Source organism: Chlorocebus sabaeus, chromosome 21 (genome assembly GCF_047675955.1).
Source record: "Chlorocebus sabaeus isolate Y175 chromosome 21, mChlSab1.0.hap1, whole genome shotgun sequence".
Taxonomy (NCBI): Eukaryota; Metazoa; Chordata; class Mammalia; order Primates; family Cercopithecidae; genus Chlorocebus; species Chlorocebus sabaeus.
Window position 1 is genome coordinate 111,736,451 of NC_132924.1, and position 21,301 is coordinate 111,757,751.

A 21,301-nucleotide genomic window follows, 5' to 3' on the forward strand; every position below is an offset into this window, starting at 1 on the left:
GGGTATGAAGTTTTGTCTTGTTCCCTGCCCCCCACCCCCAAAGTCTTGCTTTGTCGCCCAGGCTGGGGTGCAGTGACATAATCTAAGCTCACTACAACCTCCGCCTCCCAGGTTCAAGCAATTCTCCTGCCTCAGCCTCCCAAGTAGCTGGGATTACAGACACACACCACCACACCTGTCTGATTTTTGTATTTTTAGTAGAAATCGGGTTTCACCATGTTGGCCAGGCTGGTCTCAGACTCCTGACCTCAGGTGATCCGCCGGCTTTGGCCTCCCAATGTGCTGGGATGACAGGCATGAGCCACCACGCCTGGCCTGGAGTTCTTAACATATACCTTACCTACTAAAGGAGGAAGCAGGAGTAGTGGTGTGGGTTCACAGACATCACCACTGTTGTGAGAGCCTCTGGGTGAAGCTATCACTCTTCTTTCCTCAAAATAGCCTAGTGTATATCTTAGGCCATTTGTGCTGCTATCACAAAATGCCTGAGACTGGGCAATTTATAAGAAATCTAAATTTATTTTCTCACAGTTGTGCAGGTTGGGAAGCCCAAGATCAAAGTGCCAGCAGGTTCTGTTGCCTGGAGAGGACTGGAGAGGACCTACTCCCTTGTGTCCCTCAAGAGCAGAGGAACTACTGTGCTCACAGGGCGGAAAGACAAACAAGCCGAAACACCTGCTGCATGAAGCCTCTTTTAATCCCATTCACGATGGAGGAGTCCTCACGGCCTAATCACCTCTTAAAGGCCCCGCCTCTTAACACTATCTCATTGGCATCACCTGGGTTTTGGAAGGGACACGTTCCAACCCTAGCAGTAAATAACAAGCCTTCATCAGTGCCTCTTAAAGGATCTGGAACTATGTAATTACAGCAGGTGGCAGGTGTCTCTAGTGATTCTTATGCGCAAAATGTTTGAGAGCCATGTTGTTCAATTTTATGTAAAATAAAACCATAGTTTTCTCCTTTCTTCCCAATACCTCAATTTCTATCATTTTTTAAAATGAGTATTGAATTCCCAAAACATAGACAGAAATGCTCACCTGCTTATAACCGAACACCTGCCAAAGGTGAATGAAAGTGATTTTTGGGTGACCCACCTCATGGGGTTCCTGCTGTTTTTCTTATCCCTACACCCCCTGGACTGGAGAGCCCAGAGCCGGAGCTCAGTAGAAAAAAGACTGTGTCCAATGATGTTAGCTTTGAAGACTGACATAATCTCTGAGGACTAAAGTTCTGATTGTTTTTATTTTGCCCAAATTCCTATCTAAGGGGTCTGGGGAGTCATGCCCTACAAACCATAAATTCTCATCAGATGGCTTTTATCAACCCTATATATCGTGACTTGCTTTCCGATCTGGCATAACATTATGTGAAAAAGAAATAAGTCAAATATTTTACCCCAAGACATATTTCTTTGCCTTATTTTTGAAATAGTCCTGCAAAACTGTGCTTTGTGGGAGAAAATTTGCATCTGTAAAGAATCTCTGTTAACAGAGCTAGATCTTTTTCTTCCAGGCCCTCCCAATCCTGAAGAGATTAACTAAAAGTCTAGCACCTTTTAAAGGTCTGAGTAGGAAACATTTGACATCTGTTGTCTCTAAGGGCAGCTACTATAAGACTTCAAAAGAACCTTGATATCCGCAATCTTTTTTTCCCCATATTATTATTATTATTATTTTTGAGACACAGTCTCACTCTGTCATTCAGGCTGGAGTGCAGTGGTACAATCTTGGCTCACTGCAACCTCTGCCTCCTGGGTTCAAGCGATTCCTCTGCCTCAGCGCCTCCCAAGTAGCTGGGATTACAGGCACCCACCACCATGCCCAGCTAATTTTTGTGTTTTTAGTAGAAAGGGAGTTTCAACACCATGTTGGCCAGGCTGGTCTAACTCCTGACCTCAGGTGATCCACCAGACTCGGCTTCCCAAAGTGTTGGGATTACAGGCGTAAGCCACTGCATGTGGCTACAATCTTTTATCTTAACTTGAACATCTCCTTTTCTATCGATCCCAGGTCTTTAGACAAACTCAACCAATTGTCAACCAGAAAATGTTTAAATTTACCTATAGCCTGGAAGCCCACCCCTCCCCCACCACTCCTGTTTTGAATTTGAATTGTCCCGCCTTTCTGGACCAAACCAACGTATTTCTTAAATGTATTTGATTGATGTCTCCTGCCTCCCTAAACTGTGCCCCATCCACCTTGGGCACATGTTCTCAGGACCTCCTGAGGGCTGTGTCACAGGCCATGGTCACTCATATTTGGCTCAGAATAAATCTCTTCAACTATTTTGCAGAGTTTGACTCTTTTCGTCAACATCTCCAAGGAGCACTCACCCCAGTGCTGCCCATGATGAGAAAGAGGGCAATGTGGAAACGCCCGAAGCCAATGGTCTCCACTGCCTCTTCCACGGTGAATGTCTTTGGCTCTAACAATGAAAGAAAAAGTAGAAGAAATTGCTTCTGCAGGGAAGGGAATGCGTGTGGACTATTAGCTTCAGAAAGCCAACCCATTATTATAAAAACAAGTTGATACGGGGGGTGAAAAGTGAAGCAGCAGGTTGAGCCGGAGACTTCTATGATAATCTTACCTTTAACCTGTGGCTCAGCGGTCCCCAGGCTCAACTTCCGAAGGCTGAGGATTGTGATGGACTCAGTTGGCTTGGTTGCCATCTTCTGAATGGCTCAAGTTCCCCAAACAGCTTCCCTGGTGGAAGCAAGGGAAGGAAGAAGGAAAGAAATATAACAGTTATTGGGTACTTAGTGTATGCCAGGCATACTACACACAAAATTTCCTGAAGCCCTCGCAAAAATCAAATGAAGTATGTATTTTTATCCTGTTTCACACCTGGCCTCTGGAACCAAGCAGCTCAGTGTTTTTTTCCCCCTACTACTTTTTATTGATTGATTGATTGAGATGGAGTCTCGCTTTATTGCCCAGGTTGGAGTTCAGTGGTGCAATCTCAGCTCACTACAACCTCCGCCTTCTGGGTTCAAGTGATTCTCGTGCCTCAGCCTCTCGAGTAGCTGGGATTACAGGCAGGCATCACCACGCCCGGCTAATGTTTTTGTATATTTTGTAGAGATGGGGTGTCACCATGTTCTCCAGGATGGTCTCGAACTCCTGACCTCAGGTGATCCGCCCACCTCATCTTCCCAAAGTGCTGGGATTATAGGCGTGAACCACTGTGCCCAGCCTTCTCTACTACTTTGTAGGTATGTGGCTTTGAGGAATTTGCCCTTTGCACACCTCAGTTTCCTCAAATGGGTTTCCTAAAACGGGGATGATATAATAATGGCACCCAACTTTCAAGGTGGTTGTGATGATTAAATGAGTTAGTTCACAGAAAGCACTTACCCCATACCTGGCAAGTACTGATGTGGTTGATAAATGGAAGCTGTTACTACTATTACTGTATACTAGGGATGCATTTGTCACTGGTTGTTATCCTGAACACTTTACATACATGAATTATTCCCTCTAATCGTCACAGAAGATCTGTAAAGAATTATAATTTATCACTGTCTGGCATGTAAGGAACCTGAGAAATGGAGAGACTAAATGGCTAAATTAGATAAATTAGAGCTAAATTAAGAGGCCAGATGAGACAATCAGAACTCTGAGGCCAGTAACCAACCTTCAGCCTGGGGCCAGACACAGGTCTTGGCAATTTAACCAATAGCATCCTCTGAGTGGGAGGGAAGAAGACTTTGCCACAGAAAAACAATCATAAAGCAGCACTTCACACTTCCGCAGATCCTGTGTTTCTAGGTGCTTTCTTGCATGTCATTGTCATTTAATTCTGGCAGAAACTGATGAAGTGCTTTTTTTTTTTTTTTTTTTTGGAGACAGAGTCTTGCCCTGTCACCCAGGCTGGAGTGCAGTGGCACAATCTGGGCTCACTGCAACCTCTGCCTACCGGTTCAAGCAATTCTCCTCCCTCAGCCTCCTGAGTAGCTGAGATTACACACACCCACCTCCACGCTGGGCTAATTTTTGTATTTTTAGTAGAGACGGGGTTTCACCATGTTGGCCAGGCTGATCCCAAACTCCTGACCTCAAGTGATCCGCCTGCCTCGGCCTCCCAAAGTATTGGGAATACCTGCGAGCCACCATGCGCGGCTGCTGCTTTTTACCTCACCTTTTTGCATTTAACCCTAAAAAGGATTCTTAACTCTAAAAGTCAAAAGAAAACTAAGACAAGATGGGTATCAAGTTAGTGGCTTAAACAGACTTTTTTTTCAAATAACTTTAAGACATAGTAATTTAATTGTACATTGCTAGTGGGATAAACAGAAAGCCTAAACTATTCTTGCTAATGATATTGTTAGTGATAATATTGGTATCATTAGTTGTATATTAGTACATATTTAGGATGAAGAAAGTAATTTTATTAATATTGTTAGGAACCCAGGTTTTCATTGTTAAGAGGAAAAAGATAAATATAAAATCAAATTTAGCTATGTAAAAAATGTATAATTCTAATTTGGAACTGGAAGTAGAGATATGAGTTATATAACATATATAATATTAACAAATATATTAACAAATATATTGACAAATATAATTATTATATAACATATGTAATAAATAAATATAAACAAACCCAGGCACCTCAGGTGCCTAATTTTGAACTGGAAATAGAGATATGAAATTATTATATAACATATATATTATTAACAAATGTAATACATTAACAAATATAATTATTATATAACATATATAATAAATAAACATAAACCCAGGCATCTTAGGTAAATGGCTGATTCTGGCTCAGGGACAGGAAATGTACAAACTGAGCCTGGGGCATCTTGTCGTAGCCTATAGCATGGGCAACATCAAAGACCCGTGGGGTCGTAATGAAAGATCACAAAATTAAAACTGAGGGATGGGCGCAGTACCTCACACCTGTAATACCAACATTTTGGGAGGCTGAGGCAAGAGGATCATTTGAGGCCAAGAGTTTGAGACCAGCCTGGCCAACACAGCAAAACCCCATCTCTACTAAAAATGCAAAAATTAGTCAGGCGTGGTGAAACTCCATCTCAAAAAAATATATATTAAAATTGAAAAGGTGCCCACTGGCCAAAGATGGGACAATTTGAACATCAAAAAGACTAATGACTGCAAATAATTGAACCATATTAAAGATGTTAAAATCCATTTATTCACAGTAATACTATAATGAAGACCTCATTGATCACCTTTGGAGAATGATAAGAAACAAACCCATTATTTACAAACTAGTAAATATTGTAAATATCTTGACTTTTTTGTACAAATTGTCTGTACATCAGGGTAACCAGTTGATGAGGGAAAATTATTTGTGAATAATAAAGCTAATATGTGCAGAAAAAAGGATGAAATTAAATTATCACTGTTTTGCACCTTCTAAAAAAATAATGGATCCAGGCAACAATCATCACTGGCTGATAAACTATGAAGTGAAAGGCTGATGGCGAACTTTGCTATGAGAGGGATACGGCTGATAACACCTGAGCCCACTGAAAAATCTTAACACCATGGAAACAGAGACAGGCAGATTGCATTGGCTCCTAATGAGATGCAACGGGAAGATGTATACAACATCACCTGTGAAGTATTCTCACAAAGAGAAACTGAACCTGAATCGAATCAAGAATCTAGCTCTAGCTACCAGTTTACACAGGAAATAAAGAACATGTTAAACAACACCATGTGGATGCAATAAGAAAAATGCAGAATGCTGGAAGCTGTATAAAATAAATGACCCAGTTTCTTCATTAAGTAAATGGCAAAGGAAAGAAGAGGAAAGGGGAACTTATAGACTAAAATAAAAGGGACACATCAAACCAAAAATGGACCTTGTTTGGATGTTCATTCGAACAAATCAGCTATGAAAAATTTAAAAACAAAACAAGTGTGTGGCTTGGCGCAGTGGCTCACCTCTGTAATCCCAGTACTTTGGGAAGCCAAGGCAGGCGGATCACCTGAGGTCAGGAGTTCAAGACCAGCCTGACCAACATGGTAAAACCCCATCTCTACTAAAAGTACAAAATTAGCCGAGTGTGATGGTGCATGCCTGTAATCTCAGCCACTTACGAGACTGAGGCACAGGAGTCGCTGGAACCCGGGAAATGACAAGAGCAAAACTCCATCTCAAAAAACAGAAAAAAAAAAAAAAAGAAAAACAACAATGTGAGAGAGATATACAGACAATATCAGGGAAATTTTAGCAAGTTTGGAAATTTGAAGATATTAAGAAATTACTGATGACCTCATTAGGTGTGACAATGGTATTATGGCTATGGTATAAGAAAGAATCCTCATATTTTTGAGGTACATACTAAAATATTTGCTAATGAAATGATGATGTCTGGGATTTATTTAAAAATAAATAATAAGGTGAGGGCAGCGTGTATAGGAATTACATGGGTGTAAAGATGAAAAAAGAATGGTGATCTGTTGAAAATTATTGTAGAAAGATTGTTATCTTCTACTTTTGACTGTGTAGTATTTTCCAAAATAAATAGCTCAAAAAACATGAGGTTCTGAGATTCCTTTTTTTTTGAAACAGAGTTTCGCTCTTTTGCCCAGGTGGGAGTGCCGTGGTGTGATCTCAACTCACTGCAACCTCTGACCCCGGGTTCAAGCAATTCTCCTGTCTCAGCCTCCTGAGTAGCTGGGATTACAGGTGCACGCCACAACGCCCGAATAATTTTTGCATTTTTAGTAGAGATGTGGATTTCTACTCCATGTTGGCCAGGCTGGTCTCGAACTCCTGACCTTAGGTGATCCACCCACCTTGGCCTCCCAAGGTGATAGGATTTCAGGCATGAGCCACTGTGCCTCATGGTTGTGAGATTCTTATGTAACTTTTCCAATGTCTGATCACTAGTAAGTAGTAGAATCAGAACTCACAAAGAGTTAATATCTAAACTATGTAAGAAACTCTTGGGCCGGGCACAATGGCTCATGCCTGTAATCCCAGCATTTTGCGAGGCTGAGGTGGGTGGATCACAAGATCAGGAGTTCAAGACCAGTCTGGCCAACATGGTGAAACCCTGTCTACTAAAAATACAAAAATTAGCCAGGTGTGGTGGCGTATGCCTGTAATCCTAGCTACTCAGGAGGCTGAAGCAGGAGAATCACTTGAAACTGGGAGGCAGAGGTTGCAGTGAGCCGAAATCATGCCACTGTACTCTAGCCTGGGTGACAGAATGGGACTCTGTCTCGGCGGGGTGGCAGTGAGGGGGCAGCCTCCCAAAAGGCTGGGATTAAAGGCATGAGCCACCGCTCCCAACCACAATGGAATATTATTCATCTTTAAAAAAGAGGGAAATCCTGCCATCTGCAACAAGGTAGATGAACCTGAAGGACATGATGTTAAACAAGCCAGACACAGAAGAATGAACACTATGTTATGTCATTTACATGACGAATCTAAAATAGTCAAAGTCATAGAAGCAGAGAGTGGAATAGTGGATGCCATTCTGAGGGGCTGAGGGGAAGGGGAAACAGGGAAGTATTGGTCAAAGGCACAACATTTTGGCTATACAAGATGAATGTGTTCTAAAGATCTTCCTACAGCATTGCACCTGTGGTTAACAATATGATATCATGTGCTTAAAATTTTGCCAGGAAGGTAGATCTTCTGATAAGTGTTCTTATCACAATAATAGCTGGGTGTGGTGGCTTATGCCTATAATCCCAGGAATTTGAGACCAGCCTGGCCAACATGGTGAAACCCTGTCTCTACTAAAAATACAAAAATTAGCTGGGCATGGTGGGAGGTGCACCTGTAATTCCAGCTACTCGGGAGCCTGAGGCAGGAGAATCACTTAAACCCAGGAGGCAGAGATTGCAGTGAGCTGAGATTGCGCCACTGCCCTCCGGCCTGGGCAACAGAGCAAGACTCTGTCTCAAAAAAATAAATAAGTAATAAATAAGCAGGCTAGAGGAAACTTTTGGAGGTAGGTTTATGGCATAGATTGTGGTGATTGTTTCACAGTAATACTTATCTCCAAACTCTTCAAGTTGTATACATTAAATGTGTACCAGTTTTTATGTCATTCATGTCTCAATAAAGTGGTTAAAACAAAAACAGAAACAAAAAAAACCCAAGCCAAGCTGTCCTTTTGCCAGAACGTAAAAATAGCCAGAGAGGGCCGGGCGCCGTGGCTCACACCTGTAATCCCAGCACTTTGGGAGGCCGAGGTGGTTGGATGGCCTGAGGTCAGGAGTTTGAGACCAGCCTGGCTAACATGGCAAAACCCCATCTCTACTAAAAATACAAAACTTAGCCGGGCATGGTAGCCGACGCCTATAATTCCAGCTACTCCGGAGGCTGAGGCAGGAGAATCGCTTGAACCTGGGGACAGAGGTTGCAGTCATTTGAGACCAGTGCCACTTCACTCCAGCCTGGGCGAAAGAGTGAGACTCTGCCTCAAAAAAAAAAAAAAAAACCAGAGAACAGCTGTGTAGTAGCACATCAAGGTCATTAATGTTTGCCAAGTGCTGGCTCTGTAGCTCCTATGGAAGATTCAGAGGAGGATCTGACATGTTCCTGGCCTAAGGAGTTTTTTGTTTCTGGGTTGTTTTTTTTTGTTGTTTGAGACAGAGTTTCACTCTTGTTGCCCAGCTACAGTGCAATGGCGCGATCCTGGCTCACTGCAACCTCCGCCTCCCAGTTTCAAGCAATTCTCCTGCCTCAGCCTCCAGAGTAGTTGTGATTACAGGCATGCACTGCCATGCCAGGCTAATTTTGTATTTTTAGTAGAGACAGGGTTTCTCCGTGTTGGTCAGACTGGTCTTGAACTCCCCACCTCAGGTGATCCACCTGCCTTGGCCTCCCAAAGTGCTGGGATTACAGGCGTGAGCCACCGTGCCTGGCCTAGTTTTTAATCTAGCTGGGGATGCAAAAGATAAACATAGCAAACAACTATACTGCAGTGTATCTATTCTTTGTTTTCTTAAACACTGTCACAGAGACAAAAATATTCCCAGATGGGAAAGAGATCCATAATGCTCAAAGGTAATCCATGAAATTCTCTCTCTCAAGAGAGACCATAAAAAGTATGAAAAGTTGTTATTTACACATAGTGAGAAAAGCAAAATAATTGGTGTCTCAGCCCATCTGGGATCCTGAAAGTTATGTGGACAGACAATTATGAAACTACTGCTCCCTTTTCAGACATTATTGGAACACCATTTGAAGGGTATTCTTTATTTGGAAGCTTTTTTTTTCCCTTTTTCTCCTTTTTTTTTTTTTTTTTTGAGATGGAGTTTTACTCTTGTTGCCCAGGCTGGAGTGCAATGGCGTGATCTTGGCTCACCATAACCTCTACCTCCCAGGTTCAAGCGATTCTCCTGCCTCAGCCTCCCGAGTAGCTGGGATTACAGGCACCCATCACCATGCCCAGCTACTTTTTTTTTATTTTTAGTGGAAATGGGGTTTCACCATGTTGGCGAGGCTGGTCTCAAACTCCTGACCTCAGGTGATCCACCAATCTCAGCCTCCCAAAGTGCTGGGATTACAGGTGTGAGCCACTGCACTTGCCCTACATTTTTTTAAAATTTTAATTTAATTTTTATTTTTTGATACGAGATCTTACTCTCTTACCCAGGCTGGAGTGCTACCACACCTGGGCAAAAAAAGAAACAAAAAAAAAAAATTGGACTTAATAAAAATTTATAACTTTTGTGCATCTAAAGACACTATCAAGAAGGTGGAAAAAAAAAAAAAAACATAGAATGGGAGAGAGTATTTGCAAATCATACACCTGATGAAAGTGTAGTATCCAGAATATATAAATAACTCTTACAACTCAACAATAAAAAGACAATCTAATTTTGTTTTTTTTTTTTTAAACAGTCTCACTCTGTCGCCAGGCTGGAGTGCAGTGGCATGATCTCAGCTAACTGTAACCTTCCCCTCCCGGGTTCAAGTGATTCTCCTGCCTTAGCCTCCTGAATAGCTGGGATTACAGGCACACACCACCACGCCCAGCTAATTTTTGTATTTTTAGTAGAGACAAGGTTTCGCTATGTTGGCCAGGATGGTCTCAATCTCTTGGCCTTGTGATCCGCCCGCCTCGACCTCCCAAAGTGCTGGGATTACAGGCATGAGCCACTGTGCCCAGTGACAATCTAATTTTTTAAATGGGCAAATGATTTTAATAGACATGTCTACAAAGAAGATATGCAAATAACCAATGAGCACACGAATAGAGACTCAGCATCATTGGTCATTCGGGAAATGCAAATCAAAACCACAAGATATCACTTCCTACTCAGTAGGATGCCAAAAAAAAATTTTTTTTTTGAGACAGAGTTTCACTCTTGTTGCCCAAGCTGGAGTTGCAGTGGCATGTTCCCGGCTCACTGCAACCTCTGCCTCCCGGGTTCAAGTGATTCTCCTGCCTCAGCCTCCCAAGTAGCTGAGATTAGAGGCATGCACCACACTCGGCTAATTTTATATTTTTAATAGAGATGGGGTTTCACTGTGTTGGTCAGGCTGGTCTTGAACTCCTGACCTCAGGTGGTCCACCTGTCTTGGCCTCCCAAAGTGCTGGGATTACAGGTGTGAGCCACAGTGCCCAGCCAGATCCCTAAAATTAAAAAGGTAGGCAGTATGTTTCTCATACTTTAGAATTTTTTTAAAAGAAAGGCAGTAGCAAGTGTTACTGAAGATGCGGGGGCATCAGAACACTTACGTGTTGCTGGTGGGAATTTAGAATCATGTGGCCCCTGTAGAAAACAATTTGTCAGTTCCTCAAAGGGTAAACATAGATTATGTGCTGTTCCACTCCTAGGTATAACCTCAGGAGAATTTAGAACATAATTTTATAAGTTGAATTGTGTGCCCATCAAAATTTATATGTGGAAGACCTAACCCCTAGTACCTTAGAATGTGAGTTGATTTGGAATTAGGAGCATTGCAGATATAATTCGTTAAGACGAAGTCAGCTCTTTCTCTTTCCCTAAGTGGCCTGAGGTAATCTGTGAAAATGGTTCAGTATTCACTTGACCCAGAGAACTCCACAAAATCATGCAAATCAAGAGGTTCAAATCTTTGTTTCACTTTAAGAACACTCATGACACTTCCCAGGTCATCAAGGGTATGCCTATGTGGAAAACCACGAAGTATCTGAAAGATGTCACTTTATAGAAATAGTGCATACCATTCCGATGTTACAATGGTGGAGGTGGCAGGTGTGCCCAGGCTGCAGTGGGGCTGGACACAAGGTCAGTGGCCCAAAAAGAGTGCTGAATTTTTGCTGTACATGCTTAAAAATGCAGAGAGCAATGCAGAACTTAAGGGTTTATATGTAGATTCTCTGGTCATTGAGCATATCCAAGTGAACAAAGCACCTAAGATGTGCCGCCGGACCTACAGAGCTCATGGTCGGATTAACCCATCCATGAGCTCTCCCTGCCACACTGAGATGATCCTTACTGAAAAGGAACAGATTGTTCCTAAACCAGAAGAGGAGGTTGCCCTGAAGAAAAAGATATCCCAGAAGAAACTGAAGAAACAAAAACTTATGGCACGAGAGTAAATTCAACATTAAAATAAATGCAATTAAAAGTAAAACAAAAAAAAAGGGGGCCAGATGTGGTGGCTCACGCCTGTAATCCCAGCACTTTGGGAGGCTGAGGTGGGTGGACCACGAGGTCAGCAGTTTGAGACCAGCCTGACCAACATGGTGAAACCCCGTCTCTACTAAAAATACAAAAATTAGCCGGGCGTGGTGGCACGCGCCTGTAATCCCAGCTATACAAGAGGCTGAGGCAGGAGACTCTCTTGAACCTGGGAGGTGGAGGTTGCAGTGAGCTGAGATCACGCCACCGCATTCCAGCCTGGGTGGTACAGTAAGACTCTGTCTCAGAAAAAAAAAAAAAATGAAGTTATACTGGAGTGGAGTGGGAGTCTTATCCATTGTAACTGATGTCATCATAAAATGGGAGAGTTTGGACACAGAGACAGCACACAGAGAGAATGGCCTGGGAACACGAAGGCAGAGATGGGGGTGATGCATCTACAAGCCAAGGAACCCCAAGGGTGCCAGCAACCACCAACAACTAGGGGGAGGCATGGATCAGATTCTCCCTCCCAGCATCAGAAGGAACCCACTCTGCCAAAATCTTGGTCTCAGACTTCTAGCCTCTCGAATCGTGAAATGATCTATTTTTCTTGTTAAAGCCGCTCAGTGTATGGTACTTTGTCATGGCAGCCCTAGGAAACTAATACACGTGTCCATGCAAACACTCATACATGAATGGTCAGAGAGGCATCATTTATCATAGCCAAAAGTAGGAGTGGTCCAAATGTTCATCATCTGATGAATGGATAAATGAGATGTGGTCTATCCATACAATGGAATATCATTCCGCAAATAAGAAGGAATGGAGTTCTGATACTGGCTACGTCATGAATGAATCTCAAAAACATGCTAAGCAAAAGAAGTCAGACACAAAGACCATCTGTCGTATGATTCCATTTATATGAAATACCCATTTATATGAAAATTCACAGAGACAGAAATAGATGAGTGGTTGCCAGGGGAGGAGAGAAGGGAGTGACTGATAATAGGTGTGAGGATTCTTTGGCGGGTGATGAAACATTCTGGAATTCTACTGTGGTGATGGTTGCACAACCTTGTGAACATACTCAAGATCACTGAATTGTACCTCTTTCTTTCCTTCCTTCCTTCCTTAGTTTTTTATTTTTATTTATTTTATTTTTTTTTTTTTTGTGGGACAGAGTCTCACTCTGTTGCCCAGGCTGGAATGCAGTGGTGCAATCTCAGCTCACTTCAACCTCTGCCTCCCAAGTTCAAATGATTCTCCTGCCTCAGTCTCCCAAGTAGCTGGGACTACAGGTGCCCGCCACCACACCCGACTAATTTTTTGTATTTCTAGTAGAGACTGAGTTTCACCATGTTGCTCAGGCTAGTCTTGAACTCCTAACCTCAAAAGATCCGCCCACCTTGGCCTCCCAAAGTGCTGGGCTTATAGGCATGAGCCACCGCACCCAGCCTGAACTGTACCCTTTAAAATGGTGACTTTTATGTACGAGGATTATGTCAATTATATATTTATTCCTTTTGCAAAAACAGAAAAATAAAATAGTAATGCAAATCACAGCAGCAGACTTTAAAACCAAAAGGAATCTGGCTATTTATAGTATCTGGGAATAAAATGATTCAGTTTGATGGAAAAATTGTATTTTTAAATCCTAGTGAGTTCATTTTAAGTTCAGTTACAACTAAAATGCGTAACAATGAGTTCTGTCTTCAGTCAACATTAAATCTCTTCCATCAGTCATGTTTTATGATGTCTCCTAACAATCTAAACATATTTTACAATTTTAACAGTCTTAAAGGTTTACATTTTAGAGGGGCAATAAAACAATTTCCAGCAAGTCTCCTTGTTTTCTATATTGAACAACAAGAAACCTGGAAATCTTCCACTTACTACTGAGCAGAACAAGTTTTTTTTTGTTGTTTTGTTTTTGTTTTTGTTTTTGGAGACCAAGTCTCGCTCTTGTCGCCCAGGCTGGAGTGTAATGGCACGATATCGGCTCACTGCAACCTCCGCCTCCCAGATTCAAGCGATTCTTGTGCCTCAGCCTCCTGAGTAACTGGGATTACAGGCGTGCGCCACCATGCCCAGCTAATTTTTGTATTTTTAGTAGAGACGGGGTTTCACCGTGTTGGCCAGGCTGGTCTCAAACTCCTGATCTCAGGCGATCCGTCCACCTTGGTCTCCCAAAGTGCTGGGATTACAGGCATGAGCCACCGTGCCCAGCCCAAGTTTTTATTTATTTTAATTTAATTTTATTTATTTTTGAGGCAAAGTCTCACTCTGTCACCCAGGCTGGAGTGTAGTGGTGTGATCTTGGCTCACTGCAACCTCTGCCTCCCGGGTTCCAGGGGTTCTCCTGCCTCAGACCCCCGAGTAGCTGGGATTACAAGGGTGCACCACCACACCCGGCTAGCTTTTGTATTTTTAGTAGAGACAGGGTTTCACCATATTGGCTATGCTGGTCTCGAACTCCTAACCTCAAGTGATCCAATACTTTTGGAGGCCGAGGCGCGTGGATCACTTGCATCTGGGAGGAGGAGGTTACAGTGAGCTGAGATCACGCCATCGCACTCCAGCCTGAGTGACAAGAGTGAAACTCCATCTCAAAAAAGAAAAAACAGCCTTATGAGTTGCACATCAAGTTATGCTACAAAATGGAATTGATTATATCTATCATTCTTTCAAAATCATGTGTGTATGCATGTGTGCCGAGAAGACTGCAAGCAGTGTCATGTTGTTTAAATACTGAGAAAGATGTAGTGATGGGAGGTGAAGCTGCAGAGGTAGGCAGGGCCAGAAGCACCCCACCTGCTGAACATAGATTCCATTCTGTAGCCACTGCTCCCCAACATTGGGCCAAAACATATAAACCCTCCATACAAAAAATATGTGACACGAATACATATTACAGTTTTTCAGATTACCATTTTGTATAACAAAAATCAACATAAGAGCATTATTGACTTCATAGTCATTATATGTTTCTGATTAAAAATAATAATAATAATATTTTGTTTCCATGATATGAAGAAAACTAAAATGTGGCATAGTTTTAGGCAACTGATGATATAAAAGAAAATAAAATTCCTTTTGGTCTTGACATTAGACCTCTAGAGAAACAGAATCTTCACATGCAACCCTTGGTCCTAGAGTGAGCAAGATTTACATGGCCATAAAAAAAGTGGCTGTTTATTCATTTTCAGGTTCACAGTCAAACTCCAGAATTTTGAATAAAACACCTAAGACTTGATTGTGGTTTCAGGATGGAACAAAATGTTAATATCTTTGACAAGGGGACAGCCAGTTACATATAACAAAGGTGAGAGTTGGAAGTCAGTGAGGAAAGATGGAGGGATTTGGTAGGCATCCTACCCAAGGATCAATTTGGTAGGCATCCTACCCAAGGATCAATATGGTGACTAAAATGCACATAATAAGGACTAGAGCTATAAGTGTACTATGTATAATTCAAAAGTAACTAAGAGAATAAAGATATCTATACCATATTGGGAGAATAGCACAAAGGAAGGAAAATTATGACCTAAATTATCATTTTTCTTGTGAGTAATGGATTGATACTGTCATAAACCAAGAAATAAACTATAATTATATTGTTTTATTCATAAAAGTAGTCACTTGGCAAACTAAAAACACACAATAAAAAGAAATTTCTTGCCAGGCATGGTGGTTCACGCCTGTCATCCCAGCACTTTGGGAGGCCAAGGCAGAAGGATTGTTTGATTGCTTGAGGCCAGGAGGTCAAGACCAGCCTGGGCAATATAGAGAGACCTCTTCTCTACTAAATGTTTTTAACAAATTAGCTGGGCATGGTCCCAGCTACTTGGAGGGCTGAGGCAGGAAAATCACTTGAGCCTAGGAGCTCTAATCCAGCCTGGATGATAGAACCCAGAGGAAGGAAGGAAGGAAGGAAGGAAGGAAGGAAGGAAGGAAGGAAGGAAGGAAGGAAGGAAGGAAGGAAGGGAGGGAGGGAGGGAGGGAGGGAGGGAGGGAGGGAGGGAGGGAGGGAGGGAGGGAGGGAAGAAAGAAAAGAAAAGAAAGAGAAAGGAGGGAGTGAGGGAGGAGAAAAGAGAGTGAGGGAGGGAGGGAAGGAAGGGGAGGGAGGGGGAGAGAGAGAGAGAGAGAGAGAGAGAGAAAGAAAGAAAGAAAGAAAGAAAGAAAGAAAGAAAGAAAGAAAGAAAGAAAGAAAGAAAGAAAGAAAGAAAGAAAGAAAGGAAGGAAGAAAGAGAAAAAAGAAAGAAAAAGGAGGAAAGAAGGGAGGGAAGGAGGGAGGGAAAGAGAGATAAGAAAGAAAGAAAGAAAAAAGAAAGAAAGAAAAAAAGAAAGAAAGAAAGAAAAGAAAGAGGAGGGAGGGAGGGAAGAGAAAAGAAAGAGAGAGGGAGGAGGGGGAGGGAGGGAGGGAAGGAAGGAAGAAAGGGGAGGGAGGAAGGGGGAGAGAGAAAGAAAAGAAAAGAAAAAAGAAAGAAAAAGGAGGAAGGAAGGGAGGGAGTGAGGGAGGGAAAGAGAAGAAATAAAAGAAAAGAAAGAGAAAGGGAGGGAGGGAGGAGAAAAGAAAGAGAGAGGGAGGAGGGGGGGGAGGGAGGGAAGGAAGGAAGGGGAGGGAGGGAGGGGGAGAGAGAGAAAGAGAGAAAGAGAGAAAGAAAGAAAGAAAAGAAAAAGGAGGAAGGAAGGAAGGGAGGGAGGGAGGGAAAGAAAGAGAAAAGAAAGAAAGAAAAGAAAAGAAAGAGAAAGGAGGGAGGGAGGAGAAAAGAAAGAGAGAGGGAGGAGGGGGAGGGAGGGAGGGAAGGAAGGAAGGAAGGAAGGAAGGAAGGAAGGAAGGAATGGGAGGGAGGAGGAGAGAGAAAGAAAGAAAGAGAGAGAAAAAGAAAGAAAGAAAGAAGAAGGAAAAAGGAAGAAGGAAGGAAGGAAAGAAGGAAGGAAGGAAGGAAGGGAGGGAGGGAGGAAGGGAGGGAGGCAGGGAGGGAGGGAGGAAGGAAGGAATTTCTTTGGGGATGTGGGAAGTTGAAGCAGGAGATTGCTTATTTCTGTTATAAACTCATTTTACTATTTGATGTGTTGCCATGTGCCCTTATTACTTCAAGAAAAAATTTATAAATTTAAAGAAAGCTAAACAGCAAAACAGAATATGAAACCTACATGTTTAACAGAAGCTCTTACAGCTCAGGAAGGAAAAGATGGGGGCATCAGGGACATGAAGAATACATACAGTGGCTGGCAAATCTATGAAACCATGTTCACCTGCACCATACCTTCACATTAAAGGGAGTTAAAATTCTTCTCTGTCAGATTTGCAAGAGTTTAAAAGATTGATTATACCAACTGTAAGAGAAATAGGCACTCGAACTATTGGCAGACGTGTAAATTGGTACAACCTTTCTCGAAGGCAATGAGGCATCAGATGACAGAATGGCTGACTGAGCAATTTCACTCTGAGGGCTCATCCTCATGAGATAGTCAAACAAGTATACGACGATATAGATGGGCATAAGGAAGGTCACCACACTGTTGTTTTTTTGTTTGTTTTTGAGGCGGAGTCTTGCTCTGTTGCCCAGGCTGGAGTTCAATGGTGCGATCTTGGCTCACTGCAACCTCCGCCTCCTGGGTTCAAGTGATTCTCCTGCCTCAGCCTCCTGAGTAGCTGGGATTACAGGTGCCTGCCACCATGCCCACCTAATTTTTTGTAATTTTAGTAGAGATGGAGTTTCACCATGTTGGCCAGGCTGGTCTCGAACTCCTGAGCTCAGGTGATCCACCTGCCTCTGCCTCCCAAAGTGCTGAGATTACAGGCATGAGTCACCATGCCGGCCCACACTGTTGTTTTAACAACAACAACAACAACAAAAGAATTATGTACAACCTAAATGCTCACCAGTAGAGAAGCGGTTAAACAAATAATATATTCCCATAATAGAATGCCATATAGAAGTTCTTAAGTGAGGCTATTGAGTGTTGAACTGTGTTTTCCAATATGTATCTATATAATGATACCGATTTATAAAATTATTATTATTTTGTTTGTTTGTTTTGAGACAGAGTTTCACTCTTGTTACCCAGGATGGAGTGCAATGATCTTGGCTCACTGCAACCTCCGCCTCCCGGGTTCAAGCGATTCTCATGCCTCAGCCTCCTGAGTAGCTGGCATTACAGGCGCTCGCTACCACGCCCAGCTAATATTTGTATTTTTAGTAGAGACAGGGTTTCACCATGTTAGCCAGGCTTGTCTCAAACTCCTGACCTCTGGTGATCCACCTGCCTCAGCTTCCTAAAGTGCTGGGATTACAGGCATGAGCCACCACACACGGCCAATTTATAAAATTATTTAAATACATACTTTTATAGATGGAATGATTTCAGCAAACATGTTATCCAAAACTGTGTTTAGTCTTTCAACAAATATTTCTTGAGCACTACTAGGCGTCAGACAATAAAATACACTGAAAAGAGTTCCTGCTTCCAAAGAACTTGCAGTCTACTGTGGGAGAAAGGCAAGTATTCCACCAGGCACAATGGCTCACACCTGTATTCCCAGCACTTTGGAAAGCCGAGGTGGGCGGATTGCTTGAGCCCAGGAGTTCGACACTAACCTGGGCAACATGGCAAAACCCCATCTCTACCTCAAATACAGAAATTCAGTGGGTGTGGTGGTGCCCACCTGTAGTCATAGCTACCTGGGAGGCTGAGGTGGGAGGATCACCTGAGCCTGGGAGGTTGAAGCTGCAGTTAGCCATGATCATACTACTGCACTACAGCATGGGCAACACAGTGAGACTCTGTCTCAAAGATAAAAAAGGCAAATATTCAGGTATGACAGATATGGCGATAAGGTTAGTGAAGGATGCTCTGGCAATGTAAGAGAGGGTCCCTTCTCTTGTGAGTCTTGAGACCTGGGGGAGCTTCTGTAGGGAAGTCTAAATTGAGACTTCAAAGACAAGTAGTAGTTGCCCAAGAGAAAAAGGGTGATGTAAGAATTACTTACAGGGTTTAGATTTTAGGTTTCTTGGTTCTCTTTTTTTACTTTATATTTTTATGCATTGTTTGCATTTTTATTTATTATTTATTTATGTATTTATTTTGGGGCAGAGTCTCATTCTGTCTCACCCAGGCTGGAGGGCAGTGGCGTGATCTCTGCTCAGAGCCTCTGACTCCTGGGTTCAAGCGATTTTCCTGTCTCAGCCTCCCGAGTAGCTGCGACTACAGGCATATGCCACCACCCTTGGGCAGTTTTGTATTTTTAGTAGAGACAGGGTTTCCCCATGTTGGCTAGGCTTGTCTTGAACCCCTGACCTCAGGTGATCTGCCCGCCTTGGCCTCCCAAAATGCTGGGATAACCGGCGTGGGCCACCTCACCTAGCCTAGTTTGAATTTTTAGAAAGACTGTTTTCCTTCACCAAGAATTCTTTTTGGAAAAAATGAACCACTGAGACCATGTTGACATGTTACTCACATGTTATTGACATGCTGCCCACAGTGCTCCCTAAGCCAGGCAGGTCTGCCTTTTTTTTTTCTTTTCTTGAGATAGGGTCTTGTCTGTTGCCCAGGCTGGAGTGCAGTAGCATGAACATGGCTCACTGCAGCCTCAACCTCCTCCTCCTGGGTTCAACTGATCCTCTGGCTTCAGCCTCCCAAGTAGCTGGAATCACAGGTGCACACTCCCATGCTTGGCTACCTTTTTTTTTTTTTTTTTTTTTTGAGACAGAGTTTTCTCTTGTCCCCAGGTTGGAGTGCAATGGTACAATCTCGGCTCACTGCAACCTCTGCCTCCTGGGTTCAAGCGATTCTCCTGCCTCAACCTCCCAAGTAGCTGGGATTACAGGCACCTGCCACCATATCCAGCTAAGTTTTTGTATTTTTGGTAGAGATGGGGGTCAGGCTGGTGTTGAACTGCTGATCTCAGGTGATCCACTTGCCTCAGCCTCGCAAAGTGCTAGGATTACAGGCATGAGCCACCGTGCCCTGGCCCGTCCGGCTAATTTTTTTTAAATTTTGGTAGAAACGGGGTCTTACCATGTTGACCAGACTGGTCTTAAACTCCTGGGCTCAGGCGATCTTCCTGCTGCAGTCTCCCAAAGTGCTGGGACTTACAGATGTGAGCCACCATGCCCAGCCAAGGCCTGTGTTTTGTACCACATGCCCCCACCTGCTCTCCATTACTGGCCATGACCTATTGGGCCAGGGATAGGCACTCGACCTGGAGACGATCAAATGATTGGTCAGAAGTCCACAGGGTAGCCTGGCATAAGAGGCCCTGTTTGATAGTGGTGATGGGCACACAATATTGTGAATGTACCACATGCCACTGAATTGTTCACTTTAAAACTGTTACAGGCTGGGCATGGTGGTGCATACCTGTAATCCCAGCACTTTGGGATGCAAAGGTGGAAGGATTGCTTGAGGTCAGGAATTTGAGACCAGCCTGGGCAACAGAGTAAGACCCCCATCTCTACAAAAATAATAATAATACTAATAAATTAAAAAATAAAAATGTTACAATGGCAAATTTGAAGTTATGTGTATTTTACCATAGTTTTTTAAAATTAAAAGTACAAGAAAAAAATTGCCAAAAACATACAGGTACCCAGTAAATGTTTGTAGCAGATATAAACCACAAATTACAAGACAAAAATATTAAGATTCTAATGGCCAGTCTGGGCAATATAGTGAGACCTGGTCTCTACACAAAAGTTCTTTAAAAAATTAGCCCTGTGTTGTGGCACATGCCTGTGGTCCAAGCTACTTGGGAGGCTGAGGTGGGAGAATCACTTGAGCCTGAAAGGTGGGGGCTCCAGTGAACCATGATCATGCCACCCGCTGCACTCCAGCCACAGAGGTGGACCCTGTCTCCAAAAAAAAGAAGGAAAAGAAGAAGAGGAAATGGAAGAACGAGGAGGAGAAGGAAGAAAAGAAGAAGGAGAAGAAAGAAAAGAAGGAGAAGGGGGAGAAGGAGAGGAAGAAGAAGAAGAGAGAAGAGAGAAGAGACAGAAAAGAAAGAAGAAGAAAGAAGATCATCCCAGTAAATTCACAGGCAAATTGTATGAACAAACAATTCACAAGATGAATGTAAATTATAATTTAAAAATCTTTAGGTATCATTTTATGCCAACTAAATTAACAGACATGGAAAGGAAAGAAGGAAGAAAGGACAGAGGAAGGGAGGAAAGAGGAAAAGAGGGAAGGAAGAAGTAATGAAAAAGAGGAGAAGACAGGAATGGAGAGAGGGAAAAAAGAAAGGAAGGGGGAAGGGAAGAAAGGAAGGGATGAGGGAAGAGTAGAGGTGGGAATGAAGCAAGAGGAGGAAGGAAAGAATGGAGGGAAAGAAGGAGGGGAAAAGAAGGGAGGGGGAGAAGGAAGAAAGCCAGTAGTCATGGTGAGCTCGAGATTAAACTTACTCCATTTCTTCTGCCTGCATTTCCTCATCTGGGAATGAAAATAATTCTACCTGCTGGTGGGAGAAATTGCTATTGCCTGCCCAACATCAGGGCTTCCCATGTACCTTGCTGGTGGCAGTGGCGACTGAGATGCAGGTGAAGGTTGTTGGGGCTTCAGGGAAAACCTTCTTCCGCCCCTTGCCTCTTCCTCACACCCCCTCGCTAGACTAGAGGCAGGGTGGCTGGCTCTCCGGCTGGCATCTCAGGTCATGATGCAAATGGAAAGATGGAAAGATGGAAACTTTGGACCAAATCTGGCCAGCATGAGAGCAACAGCCTGGAAACCGAGGA

General features: G+C 43.0%; 1 pseudogene; it reads left to right on the top strand.

Annotated features, from left to right (window-relative positions):
* Nucleotides 1-10,987: 10,987 nt before the first annotated feature.
* Nucleotides 10,988-11,539, top strand: LOC103226982 (large ribosomal subunit protein uL22-like; annotated as a pseudogene).
* Nucleotides 11,540-21,301: the final 9,762 nt, after the last annotated feature.